Source organism: Mustela erminea, chromosome 2, assembly GCF_009829155.1.
Source record: "Mustela erminea isolate mMusErm1 chromosome 2, mMusErm1.Pri, whole genome shotgun sequence".
In the NCBI taxonomy this organism is placed as follows: domain Eukaryota; kingdom Metazoa; phylum Chordata; class Mammalia; order Carnivora; family Mustelidae; genus Mustela; species Mustela erminea.
The window spans coordinates 53,020,494-53,034,220 of NC_045615.1; positions in this window are offsets into that span (position 1 = coordinate 53,020,494).

A 13,727-nucleotide genomic window follows, 5' to 3' on the forward strand; every position below is an offset into this window, starting at 1 on the left:
AAATATGCATGAACATTACAGTGACATTATGATTTAGGCCAAGGTTTATAACCATCACTGCAATAACTGAGAGAAGTTTGTTCTAATACTGATGCCGAGAACTCGTCCCCAGAGATCCTAACTTAAGAAGTCCAGGCTGGGACCCCATTATCTCTATGTTTTTAGAAACTTTAAAATAATTTCATTATTTAAAAAGCATTTGGTGCAGGGTGCCTGGATGCCTCAGTCCATTAAGTGTCTGCCTTCAGCTCAGGTCATGATCCCAGGGTCCTGGGATCGAGTTCCATGTTGGGCTCCCTGATCAGTGGAGAGTCTGCTTCTCCCTCTCCCTCTGCTCTGCCCCCTTGCTCATGCTCTCTCTTTCTCCCTCAAAAAAAAAAAAAAAAAAAAAAAAAACTTTTAAAAAATTAAAAATAAAAATTATTTAATTGATTTTTTTTGAAGTAATGGGTGTTCCTGGGGAAAAAATATATGTTTATAAAAAAAGTTTAAAAAGTAAAAAAAAAAATGTAATTGTGTGTTAAGTATTCCAGATAGTTCTAATTTGCAGTCAAGGCTGAGAGTCACGGATTTAGGGCCTAAAAAGGACTTTAGTTTTCTATCTTTGGATTGGTGGGGGTTTTTTTGTTGTTTTGTTTTTTGTTTTTTCTTGAGAGGGAGAGAATGGTGGCAGGGGAAGCAGAGAGAAAGAGAGAATGTCTAGCAGGCTCCATGCTCAGTGTGGGACCTTATTCAGGGCTTGGTCTCACAACCCTGAGATCATGACCCTGAGATCACGACCTGAGCAAAATCAAGAGTTCGCTTAACAAACTGAGCCACCCAGGTGCCCCCTGGGTTAGTGATTTCTAAAGGACAGAGTGAACCACTCATGAAGCTTCACAAACTATTAAAAAAATAATAATAAAAGTTTAAAAAAAAACAGTTTTAAGGTTTAACGATGAAATTTATAGAGACTGTCAAACATAACCCCCCCCCCAATTCTGCATATCTGCTTCCCATACCTTGTGAATAACAAAGCTGTTATGTAGCTACTTTGTATCTCTCCTATCCTTTATGCCATGTATTTTGGGACTTTCACAACCCATTAACAACTCAATCAAGAGGTGGGAAGAAAGAGAAGAAAGTAAGGAGGAGAAAGAGAGGAAAACTAACACTTGTTGAGCTTAGACCCACCAGGAGTCCGCATCATAGGTGGCCACTATCAAGTCCATTTTACAGGTGAGAAAAGTGCTTCAGAATGAGGATGCATTTTATTCAAGGGTACACCACTAATAAATGGTGCAGGATGCTAACCCAAGATCCTCTGGCTCCTAATTCATGCTATTTCCACCAATTCCAAGGAAACATCAAAGATTTATTTTCTTATTCTTCATTGGCAATAGTAGATGAATAAAGAAGAAGGCAGAAAAGAGAGATTTGAAAGAATACTTCAACAGAAGTTTTGTGATTATTTTTCTTATAGATTTTATTTATTTATTTGGGAGAGAGAGAGCTCAGGAGTGGAGGGGAGGGCAGAAGGTGAGAGAGAAGCAAGCTCCCCGCTGAGCAAGGAAAAAGGTTTGTGATTATCTAGGACTTAAAGCCATAGAATTTTTGTGCCACTATACACAATGACAACTTGATTTTATGCTAATGCAAAAAGTAAGCTACTAAAACACATTGCAAAGCATCAGGATGAGAGCAGTTGTGCGTGTCTGTGTCCAGACAGAAGGAAAATATCCCTCACGTGACACTAGAGCTGCTGCAGTGGCTTCTCCATCAGAACAGCTGCCTCTGACTGCATTGCCTAACGGGAGGGCAACCTCAAAAACAGAGATGGGAAATTGGGAAGAGCATAAAGAAGAAAGGAAAATTCTGAAATCCCATAGCTCAAATGCAAAACCTAGGTTACTCTGGTTAACCTGTTCCATCCTGTAAAGGCAATTAAAAGTCTCTTCCTCATTCTCTGCCTTCCTCCTCTAGACACACAGCTCTCACTTCCCCAGACTGAAGAAGAATTTGGAGATACCATGTCAGTAAGTATGTGTGTGTGTGTGTGTGTGTGTGTGTGTGTGTGTGTGTGAGTGATAGCAATGTGAGAGACCTCCATTAATCTCTGAAATCTCATATTATCAATGTATGAAGACAGAAACCTTAGAAATCAAAGTCCCATGCAGCAGCTAGAACTTGTGTAAGAATGTGGCTCCTGGGCCATGACAAGTCATGTAAGGTCTTCTTTTAGGCAAAAAGAGGTCACACCTTACAACCTGATGACAATTTACAGTTATAAGCTGGATGATTTATATAGTATCGTGGAGAGAAAGTATGAGAAATGGACATACAGGTATTACCAACATGTGCTTCCATGATTCAACTTCAAATTCTGGACCTACTATGCATTAGGAAGTACAGTGGGTGCCAGCAGGAATAGACATGATTCAAATAAATCTTTGCTACAAGAAGGTCACTCTCTAAGAGGAGTATTAAACATATAATAGGACACTTTCATCAAAATCCTTAAGCTCTGCAACAGTGGTGAGGACTAAGTAACATAGTGAACCTGAAAAGGACGATGGATCTAAGAATAATGTTTCACATTCTACAGTGGGGACTTAACAAAGGAGTAAGATTTCCCAGGTGGACACACACACAAAACAAACCTACAGGTAGGAAACATGTAAAGGAATAGAGGAATGAAGCCACATAGAACTTTCACAGAACCAAAAATAATTCTACGTAAACCCATATTTGAGCAGGTAAAATTAAGCATCTGAGTGATTACTGGGTAATAATGGGATGAGCGCTAGACGGAAGCCAGAAGTCTTGAATTTAAGGTCTGGCCCTGACATTCTGTAGGTGTGTAAAACTCTGCAAACAAGTCAGACTCTCGGGTCTTCCATTTCCTCTTCTGCAGAGACAACAGCGCTCACGCAAACCCTGGAAGCACACAACGCCAACCCAACCCAGTCGGGAGGACTGGTGCCTTTTGGGGAAGTGAAGTGTGCGGCTGAGACAGGAAGGATGAGAAGGTGGCCTAGAAGGCCTAGGCTGAGACGAGCGGGGGTTGGGGTGTGAAAGAGAGAAGATGACACTCTTGAGGAATTACAAGTTTAATATGGCTGGTACCTGAGGTAGCAGTAGTGCAACTAAGGCTGTAGGGGAAAACCCTGAGCTGGGATTTCAGTGGTTGGGCTAAGGGTGAAGTACCGAAGTTTTTTTGTTCCTTTATGTTTTGCTGGTGTTTATTTTGCTTTGACTTTATTTCTTTTTTAAAGATTTTATGACTTATTTGAGAGAGAGAGAGAGAGAGAGAGCAGAGGGAGAGGGAGAAGCAGAGGCCCGGCTGAGCAGGGAGCCAGACATGAGGCTCAGCATGGGATTCAATCCCAGGACACCTTAGCCAAATGCTTAACTGACTAAGCCACCCAGGTGCCCCAATTTTGCTTTGACTTTAAAGCTGAGAAGTAACTGGATCAGATTAGACTTTTAAAAAGATGCATTATGCTGCAGGTTGGGGAATTAATTGGAAGGGAGTCAAGTTGGATTCCAACATACCAAGAGAGTAGTTTCAATCAAGCAGATGAGACTTAAAGGTAGATTGGACTGAGGCGGTAGAAATGGAATACTCTGGTTTTCCTTCAGATCACGTGCATCTTTTGCCTTTTTCCCAAGGATCTTAGTTATGGCCACCTCTTCTCACTGTTTACTTTTCACATTGCAAAGGTTTCTATTCCTTGGCCTGGTTGTTGTTTCTTGCTTTTACTTAATTCTACCTAGATTCATTTTTTAAATTTGTTCTGAGTGTCTTTCACATCAACACAGGAACTTTACAGTATTATGCAGCTACAAAGTATATTCAGAGATGCAAATGAGTGTCACCCTTGTGGTGACAACCAAGAGAAAAATAGCATTTGTTCTCACTTGCAAGGCCTATTTGATTGGCTTGGAAATTTTTTGTCCCAGTGTCTGTAGACTTCAACAGCAACTTTTACACTAAGCAATGTTTTCACGTATCTACTCCTTTTTTTGTCTGACAAACTCACATTTTGAATTTTTATTGCTCTGTAGGGTGGATGTCTTTATTCAACAGACACAAATGTTTTAAAAGCCACTGGCTGCACCAGGATTACACTTGTGCAAGAAGAACAGGGTCATCAAGGTTACACCAAATTGCTCTATGATGGATTATCCTAGACAGCATTTCCCAAAATCTTGATCCAGTACATCACAAGCAAGTCAAAGGTCATGCTACTCTTCCACTCGGCCCTCTGTCTCCAGATGCTCACTCTTACTCTCGGTTATGTACCAGAAGAAGGCAGGAGATTTTAACAGAGTTTTCATGTAAGTCCCATGAAAAGTCTTAAGAATGCAGGCACCTAAATTACAACTTATAGCATTGTCTAAGAATCTACCAGCAAACATCAAATCAAAGGCAAGCTAAGATATAAAATAAAAGAATGGCAAATATTAGATGGATTTCTTTGATTTGGAAAAGTGTGGAGAATGCCTTTAAGTTGACTTCTTATGTACAGAAAGCACAACAGGTATTTTGGCAAATGAAGAAATAGTGCTAAAACCATGCTGCTTTCATTTCTAAGAATTATTTTGCTTTCTGGGGTTTGCTTTTATTGTGACATGACATGATCTCTCCCTCCTAATAATTTCATATGATTTAAAGATCTCCCATATCCAATTTTATGTCTTAATTTTAAAATTAAAGTAAAAATACTAATTTGATGCTTACTAATCTCATTTCATTTCAAAGCTAGAAAAACATCATATTTTGAAACTATTTTAGTAAACTATCTTCAATATACTAATTCTAATAGCAGCTACTCTAGTCGTACACAATAGATTTTTTTAAACTCTTGAGTTAATCTGCATAATACCTTATATAAACCTACCTAATCTCACAAAATAGGAAATAGGAAAAATCTCTTGTTCACTTCTAAGAGACACAGCATGTAAACTGCTACTGCTGTTGTCAACCTTTGTGTCAAAAATTGCTCTTTTATCTCAGAGCAGGAAGAAGTAAGTTCATACCTAAATTCCTAAACAACCAGAATGATAATTTGCATTTGTAAATAAAAATGAGTTAACATCCTTAAGTATGTATTTGTACTAATTCTATTTTTCTATCATCAGAATGAGACACAACATTAGAAAAAACTTTTAACTTTACATCTTTATATTTTACCATATTTTAATAACAAAATTGAAGGCATTAGATATTTTACATAGTTTTGCCATACAGAAACAATCTGTTTTCAAATTTCAAATTATATATTAAATGTCATCTTTAATTTTTTTATTAAAATGACTCTATAGAGTCATCAAAGAGTGTCTTTCTTTTAGTGAGTCGGGGGAAATTGGAGGGGGAGACGAACCATCAGAGACTGTGGACTCTGAGAAACAAACTGAGGGCTTTGGAGGGGAGGGTGGTGGGAGGTTGGGTGAGCCTGGTGGTGGGTATTAAGGAGGGCACGTACTGGAGGGCATGGAGCATTGGGTGTGGTACATAAACAATGAATTTTGGAACACTGAAAAAAATAAAACTAAATTAAATTTAAAAAAGAGTTTGCTTCTTTTATGTATTATTAGACTCCACTTCATTCTTTTAAAGAAAAAGAGTTAAAGCAGCATTTCAAAATGTGAAATAAGGGCGCCTGGGTAGCTCGGTGGGTTAAAGCCTCTGCCTTCAGCTCAGGTCATGATCCTGGCATCCTGGGATTGAGCCCCCCATCGGGCTCTCTGCTCAGCAGGGAGCCTGCTTCCTGCTCTCTTTCTGCCTGCCTCTCTGCCTACTTGTGATCTCTGTCTTCAAATAAATAAATAAAATCTTTTTAAAAATGTGAAATAAATCATTCATTTTACATATTTGATTTATAGCATGTTTTATGACAGCAAGAACGTAAATGTGCATGTGATTACAAGAGGAAGAAACCTCATCTTCAAGTAACCGTTAGGGCAGTGATTCTAAAGAAGTTGATCTCCCTGTGCTATTCTAGGCCGATCAACCTCTTCTAAGCTTTGTATCCTCTATGAGTTGATCAAAAGCCTGTATTGACTAGGCACTGCCCAGAAAAATAGAAAGGACTTACACTGGTGGGGTGGGCGGCAGGTTGGGGGTTGTAGAAATTGCAGAACAGTTAGGAACACATACCTGGAATGACTACTACCTCTTCAATCCCTGCTTTATGATTTGCTACATGTATGATCTGGAGCAAGTTACATAACCTTTCTAAACTTCAGCATCCTAGTCCATCATTCAGAGGTCATAACTACACCTTCCTCTTAGGTTGTGAAGTTTCAATAAAATAATCCACACAACATACTTGATATAGTACTTGGCACAAAGTTTAATTAGGTCAAGTACTGGAGATGCTAATCAAACAAAAATCATAAGACTAGTGAAGTCCAAAATCCCTTCTAGCTGGAAAGTTCTAGAAGCTCAGCTTTATCTCCCTGAGAACATTAATTTTGTAGTTAGAGAATGAGCAGAGCACATTCTCCTTAATACAATATCTGAATACATATATATATGTAAGTTAAAAGTGGAGTAGTGATCTAAATATGTCCCTTTCACTTGCTTTATGGAGAAGTAGAGTTGGTCTATTTTGAAAACACACCAAAAGAAGAGAGAAACTAGTTACAACCTCAGAGAAAATTAGTAGCAGAATCGCCCCCTTATAATCTACAATTTAATTCACTGTTCTTTGGAGAGATAGTATGTAAACTCACCTGTAAAAAACAATTGATAATCCAATAGTAGGAAACTTGTTCTATAGAAATCTCTGTGGGAGGATTTGCCATATTATTCTAGAAAATTCTTACCTTGGGGGCAAAGACAATAATGGTAAATATTTACAATTATTTATCGAGAAGGCACTATGTGCCAGGAACTACACTAAGCATGTGGCATATACTATCCAGTATAATTTTCATTAAAATTCTGTTATGAAGGTTGAGAAAAATTAAGTAATTTTCTTGCATTTGCACAATTATGAAGAGGTAGAACTAAGATCCAAATCCAGGGGTGATGCAATCAAAAAATCCTGCCCTTCCACTAAGCTGCATAACTCCCTTCGTAATCCCTGAACAAGTTTGATCTCACCTGGGACAAGACTCGGCCTATACATTCAACCTGGCGTCTAAGATCAAGGTTATGTAAGTGGTGTCGCTGGAACCACCCATGTTGTCAGTTCAGGACCCATTTATCGCACTTGTTTTAAGATTTTTTTTTCTTCTCTGGAGCATAAGAATACAACACGGAGGACATGGGGAGATGGAGAGGAGAAGGGAGTTGAAAAAAATTGGAGGGGAGACGAACCATGAGAGACGATGGACTCTGAGAAACAGTCTGAGGGTTTTGAAGGGGCGGGGGGCGGGGGGAGGTTGAGTGAGCCTGGTAGTGGGTATTATGGAGGGCACATACCCCATGGAGCACTGGGTGTGGTGCATAAACAATGAATTCTGGTACACTGAAAAGAAATTTTTAAAAAAGATTTTTTTTTCTTCTTATGATGGGAAAAAAAAATGATATCAAACAGAAGATTTCTCTTCATTTGCAAAACAGAAACACAGGAAATTTAGCCAACACCAGACAATTATGCCAACCTCGTTATTGTTACCCAAATTGTGTCACAACAGAAATGCTTTTCAATGAAACAGCAATTCTATCGCCAAGCTTGATTTGGTCTCTCAAGTTTCTAATAATATGCTCACAGTACCAATCATCTTTGTTCCTTTTCTAATTTCTGACCGCCTGTACTGAAACTAATCATCATTTCCCTTCATGTACATTGGTCTAAAGCAAGGCTTGCTAAAAAGACTTGTGGTGTCTTTCACTGGTCACCTGGGATCTGAGAAAGTAACTGAGTAGAGATCTATTCCACGTCCAGTCCATCTGTGTTGATCAACACTTATGTTTTTACTTCAGGATAACAAAATGAGGCTGCCTAATTGAAATTCACATATTTCTAAGCTCAGCTCATTTACAAACAGGAGAGGTATGAATCTGATGAGCAATGGCTATGAAGTGTCGCTCAATATACACTTCTTATTACAGAAGGGCTAGCCCCCAGATTTTTAGCTTGTTTTCAGTGCTCAAGGTACAGTTTCTTTTGAGGCATCAAGATTTTTAAAACTAAATGAAAATATAATCTGAAAGCAGTGACTGAAATTTCATAACTTAAAGAACTTATTCTTGCACATATCATTTTTTCCTTGCATATTTTAGACATACTTTTAAGCAGGAAGCCAAATCTTTGTGCAATAGTAAAGATAAAAAAAATAAGCTGTCATTAGTAAACATGTTAATGAATATAGAGGTAAAAATCCTACAAGGATCTGCACAAGTATTCACAGAATTTTCCATTTCATTCACCTTACATTTATTTACGTCTATTTATTATAACTCTAATATGTGCCAGGCGTCATACTTCGCATTGGAGATACAGAAATGAACAAAGAAAACGTTATGTCTGCCCTTCCACTGACCCCTGCTATAAATGATAAAGAGGAAAAATACTCTAAGTAAATTCCTTTATCATAAACAAAATGTTGAATACAGTGAAAATTATAAAGGTATCATTTATGTGAACTTATTGCCAGAAAACTGGAAACAAGCAAACAAAAAAAACAAAAACAAAACAAAACAAAAATGGGTCTTCATGCACCAGTATTTGTACACATACAGCAAGGTTTAATAGAATTTTTTAATTTTAGAATAGAAGACATGTCAAATGCAGTTTACATTTCTCAGCCAGTAATTATATTTTCTTACAAGTGGCTATTACATTTTTAGAGACAGACACAACAAATAATAAAAGGTTTTATTTGAGAGGAGAAACAAGCATGGTGCTTTTTTTTTTTTTTTCAGATGAAAGGGGTATAATAAATTTATGAGACCTCACATACAGCTATAATATAATAAATTAGAAGGATTAATAGAATTGTGAGCTACAGTAACCTGCACTAGTAGAATGCCTATTTTATGGAGCTCGATAATACAGTTTATCATTGACTCCATGGGAATTCCCACAATATATTAGCTGTGGTGTAACAATAAAGCACACACAGTAAGGGGCATGTCCCTTTTGACACACATTCTCTTCCCACACTTATTTTACCAGGGAAACAACTCTGGTGCAGTTTAATTAAACTGCACTGCAATGAATTAGTCCAGGTCTTAGCCCTCTGACAGAGAGGGGTCTGCCAGTACCACAGGGGTTTGTCCCCTCGTGATACCCGAGAAACTTCAGAAAACCTGGGAAAGAAAGTGTAGGGTCCCTCAGATGACAGTGTCACTGGGCAGGCCTAGAGCTGTCAATCAGTTCACTTAAGGAAGCACTCATCCCTTTGGACAACTTTTTATATTTCCCCATTTGTTGACTAAGGGTCAATCTTTTGCGAAGCCTCTAAATGCCTTGGGAAGGTTGTGGTCCAGGTCCCTAGCTGGGGACAAGACGATCATGGCTCACTTTAAACACAAAGAGCCTTGCTATTTTAAAGTCCACTGTGTATTCATAGCTAGCTTTGGAAAAGCAAGCCAGAAAGTAATAACTGGAAATAAACTTAGGATGATGATGAGTTCAAATAAACTCCATTGGAAATCAGATATGAATAAAAGCATTTTCCTTCAACGTAAAAACTCTCCAGCTAAACACGATCTAGACTATCCAAGATGGAAGTGTATTACAGGAGATATGTTATTTCCCCAGAGTTTCAGATCAACAGTGTAGTAAGGTTACACCCCCCAATGACACAGAAAATCTTGCATTATTGATGAATATGCTTATTTTATCTGAACACTGTTTATTAATTCATGAGGGCATTTTGGAATTGAAAGATAAAAATTTACAAAACAATTACATTTTTAATAACTGCTTCGAGCTAGATACATTGAATATTTAAGTGAACCAACACAAAGACCTCAAAAGAATTTATTAGACAATGGCAATTAGATCTCTAATAACTTGACTCCGCTGGAATTACTGAGCTCCATTTAGATGCCAGACATGGCACCTTAGTGATGGGTACACCATGTCGCCACCCTGCCTTTGGCTGGGGACCCTGAGAAATGACAGTCCCATTAGGTGTCGTGTAAAGCAGCTGACCTCACACTCTCAGCACTTGATCTTTGCACTGCAAGTGACCATTTGTCACTGTTGCCCAGAGATGGGATTCAGGTGACTCAATGTCACCACTGCCTTTTCAAAAGAATAAGACTGTTAGTTACAAGTTTTTTTTTTTTTTCCCTAGTCTAGTATAGAAGACACCAATTTGCCTAGGAAAATGGATAGGCAAATTAAAAGCAAGGAATCAACTTCTCTACTCATAGAGAATATGATTTCTAATCATTACAAAAATTATCCAGGTTTTAAATGTTTTGACCAAAGGGGGAAAAAAGGAGATTCACGGTCGCCTGAAAACTTTTCCTGTTACAGTCTTTATCCCAAGTAGGTAACAGACGATAAAAGTATTTCTCCCAGAATGAATACATTAACATAGAGTACCCACAGAGGCTCATTCACAAAATGCACTGCTTCTCTTTCCTTCTCAAACAGGGCTTCATTTTCTGTAAATTGCAATTCACATTATAGAAAAATCTTCACCACAGTATTTTCAAGCTATGAAGATAGTATTATCTCCTCTATTTGTTGTGTCTCTAGAAATCCCAGAATTCGAGCTAGCTAGTTAAGAGATAAGCTCCTCACATTTCTAGTCTTCTGGAGCCTTTTCACCTCTTGTGATTCTGAAACCTCTGTGTTGATTTCATAGCTATTGCGCTAACAGTCGTTGTAGGCAGGCACTGTGCTAAGGGGTTTGCATAGTATATTTCATGAGTGTGTCATCTTATTCTTTTATGAATGTGTCATTTTCATTCCCACTAGAAACATGAGAGTTTGGTATTGCTGTCCTTTTACAGATAAGTAAACTGAGAGTTAGCATTGTTATTTTCCCAAAAGCAGCAGAGCTAGTAGATTCAAACGGATTGATTCTAATTTTAAAATAGACCTTGTTAAAAGTGCCTGGCTTGTTGGATCAGTAGAGCATGCATCTTTTGATCTCTGGGTCATGAGTTTGAGCCCCACATTGGGAAAAAACAGAATCAATAAATTTACCCTCATCTAGGGGCACCTGGCTAGTTCCATCAATGGAGCATGTGACTCTTGATCTTGGGGTGGTGAATTCAAGCCCTATGTTGAGGGTACAGTTTACTTTAAAAAAAAAAAAAAGTTTAAAATAGATGCTATTAAATTCTCAGCTACACTTATCTCTCAAAATTAAAAGTTTAGAGATCTTTTCTCAGTATAAATATTTCCATATTGTGTCCTATTTGAAAAATGTCTAATTTTTTCAACAAGTTTTTTTTTAAGACTTTGGTTTTTTAAAGTAATCTCTACAAGTAATATGTGGCTTGAATTTATAATCCCAAGATCAAGAGTCATATGCTCCACCAACTGAGCCAGCCAGATGCCCCTCAAGAAGACTCTTTTTTTTTTTTTTTTTACATTTATTTATTTATTTCGGGGCAGGGGCGAGGAGCAAAGGGAGAAGGAGAGAAAATCTCAAGCAGCCTCCCTGGGCAGGAAGCCTGACATGGGTCTCCATCTGGCTCAGTGTCCCAGTGGAGCTCAGCATGGGGCTCAATGTCATGACTTTGAGATCATGACCCTGCGATGCTTAACTGACTGAGCTACCCAGACACCCCACTCCTCAACAAGATTCTTAAGAGAATGAGTTTTTTTTTTTTAATCTATCTTGACCATCCTACTGTGTAATGACAGAGGCTAAAATATTGTTCTATTTGAAGAAGCAACTTTATTATTTATTTGAACTCACGTTTCCTCAGAAATGACTTGTTCACATGCATTGTATTCTTACTCTTTCTTCAGGTACCTGTGTCTCCCTTGGAGTTTCTTTCCAGTAGACCCAATTCTGACACACACAAAAAAGTATTGCCTGAATTGTCAAGGGAAGAAATAACTGAAACTCAAAGTTATGATAAGCTACCCGTTACTATATTCCTCCCTATTATTACGTCCCATCTCCCAGCCCAACACTTGATTAGAAGAAATTGGATTGATTTACAGTTGAAAATATAATTTAATCACTTTAATTTATTGGAATTAGAATGACAAAACCTGTAGTTTGGTGAATCCAACATCACACTTTTAATATCCATGGCCCTTGCTTTCCCAATTTATTTTACATTCCCATATTGTCCCAGTTTATAGTATTTATGAAAAATAAGTTTGTATCACCCCTTAAACTTTTTATTCTGAAATGCTAAACATATCAATGAAAAATAAAATTTTTTATAATCTCAATATTTCCATATATTTAGAACTAATACTTGGCTGATTTTGAACATGCTAGCTTTAAAATAAAATATAATTCAAAGGTATTAAAAATATTAAAATGCTAAGTACAACTATAACAGAAAGACAAATACATAGTTGATGTCAAATGAAAGAAAGAAACATCCAGGTGCCAGGAAGGAACCCAAACAAGCAATTTACAAGAAATCAGTCAGACAAAAATAGAGGAGTTACATGATCTAGGGGCCAGAAGTTAAAGCTTCAATTTCCATACTAGGATGAGAGATGTGGCCTTGAGCACGTATACTATAAAGAAGTAGAAATGAGACCTTTCATGAAGTTAAGATGCCAGTGGGGCTTCCCCTTCAGTTAAGATAAGCATTCTACCCAAAATTTCCAGAGACAAAAAAGGGCACTGTCTGTTCCAAAGGCCCTATGAAGATTTAAAAAGTAAAAACTCTTTTGTGAAAGTGAAGATTCAGTTTATTTTATCTTATGGAATAAGAAACTTTAAGCCAAAAAACTCATCATGAAGATTCATTCCTAACTCTTAAATTTGAAACACCCAATAGAGGAAAATGCAAAACTACTCTGTATCAACTACTCTCTATCAACATGTAGATATCTAGGTTGGTGGTTATTTTCCTCAGCATTATTCTCTGGTCCTGAACAAGGATACACACAATCACCAATAAAGCCGACCTAAACTCCAAATTACAAATCCTAAGAAGAAATACTCCAACATGAATACAGTAAGCAACACTACAAACAGGGAGCTTAGAACCCAAGAGCCTCAGGTAATAAAATAATATGAAAGGAGTCCACCTGGTGGGCTCAGTCAGTGGGGCACGTGACTCTTGATCTCAGGCTTACGAATTTGAGCCCCACATTGAGTGTAGGCTTAATTAAAGAAAACAAATCCTTTTTTAAAAATAATATGAAAGAAACTAGAAAATAAGATAATTTTAGGGGTACCTGGGTGGCTCAGTGGGTTAAAGTCTCTGTCTCCGGCTCAGGTCATGATATTAGGTTCCGGGGATAGAGCCCCGCATGGGGCTCTCTGCTCAGCAGGGAGCCTGCTTCCCTTCCCCTCTCTCTGCCTACTTGTGATCTCTGTCAAATAAATAAAATCTTTTAAAAAAAAATAAGATTATTTTAAATTATTAAGGAGATAAGAACAAAAACTATACGGAAAGAACAACATTATTTTAAAAATCAAGATACAGGAAAAAATGGATAGAACTTTTGGGGCAAAAAAGAAAAATTTTAGAATTAAACATTAAAATTAAAAATATAAAGGATGGGGCACCCGGGTGGCTCAGTGGGTTAATCCTCTCTGCCTTCGGCTCAGGTCATGATCTCAGGGTCCTGGAATCGAGCCCCGCATTGGGCTCTCTGCCCAGCAGGGAGCCTGCTTCTCCC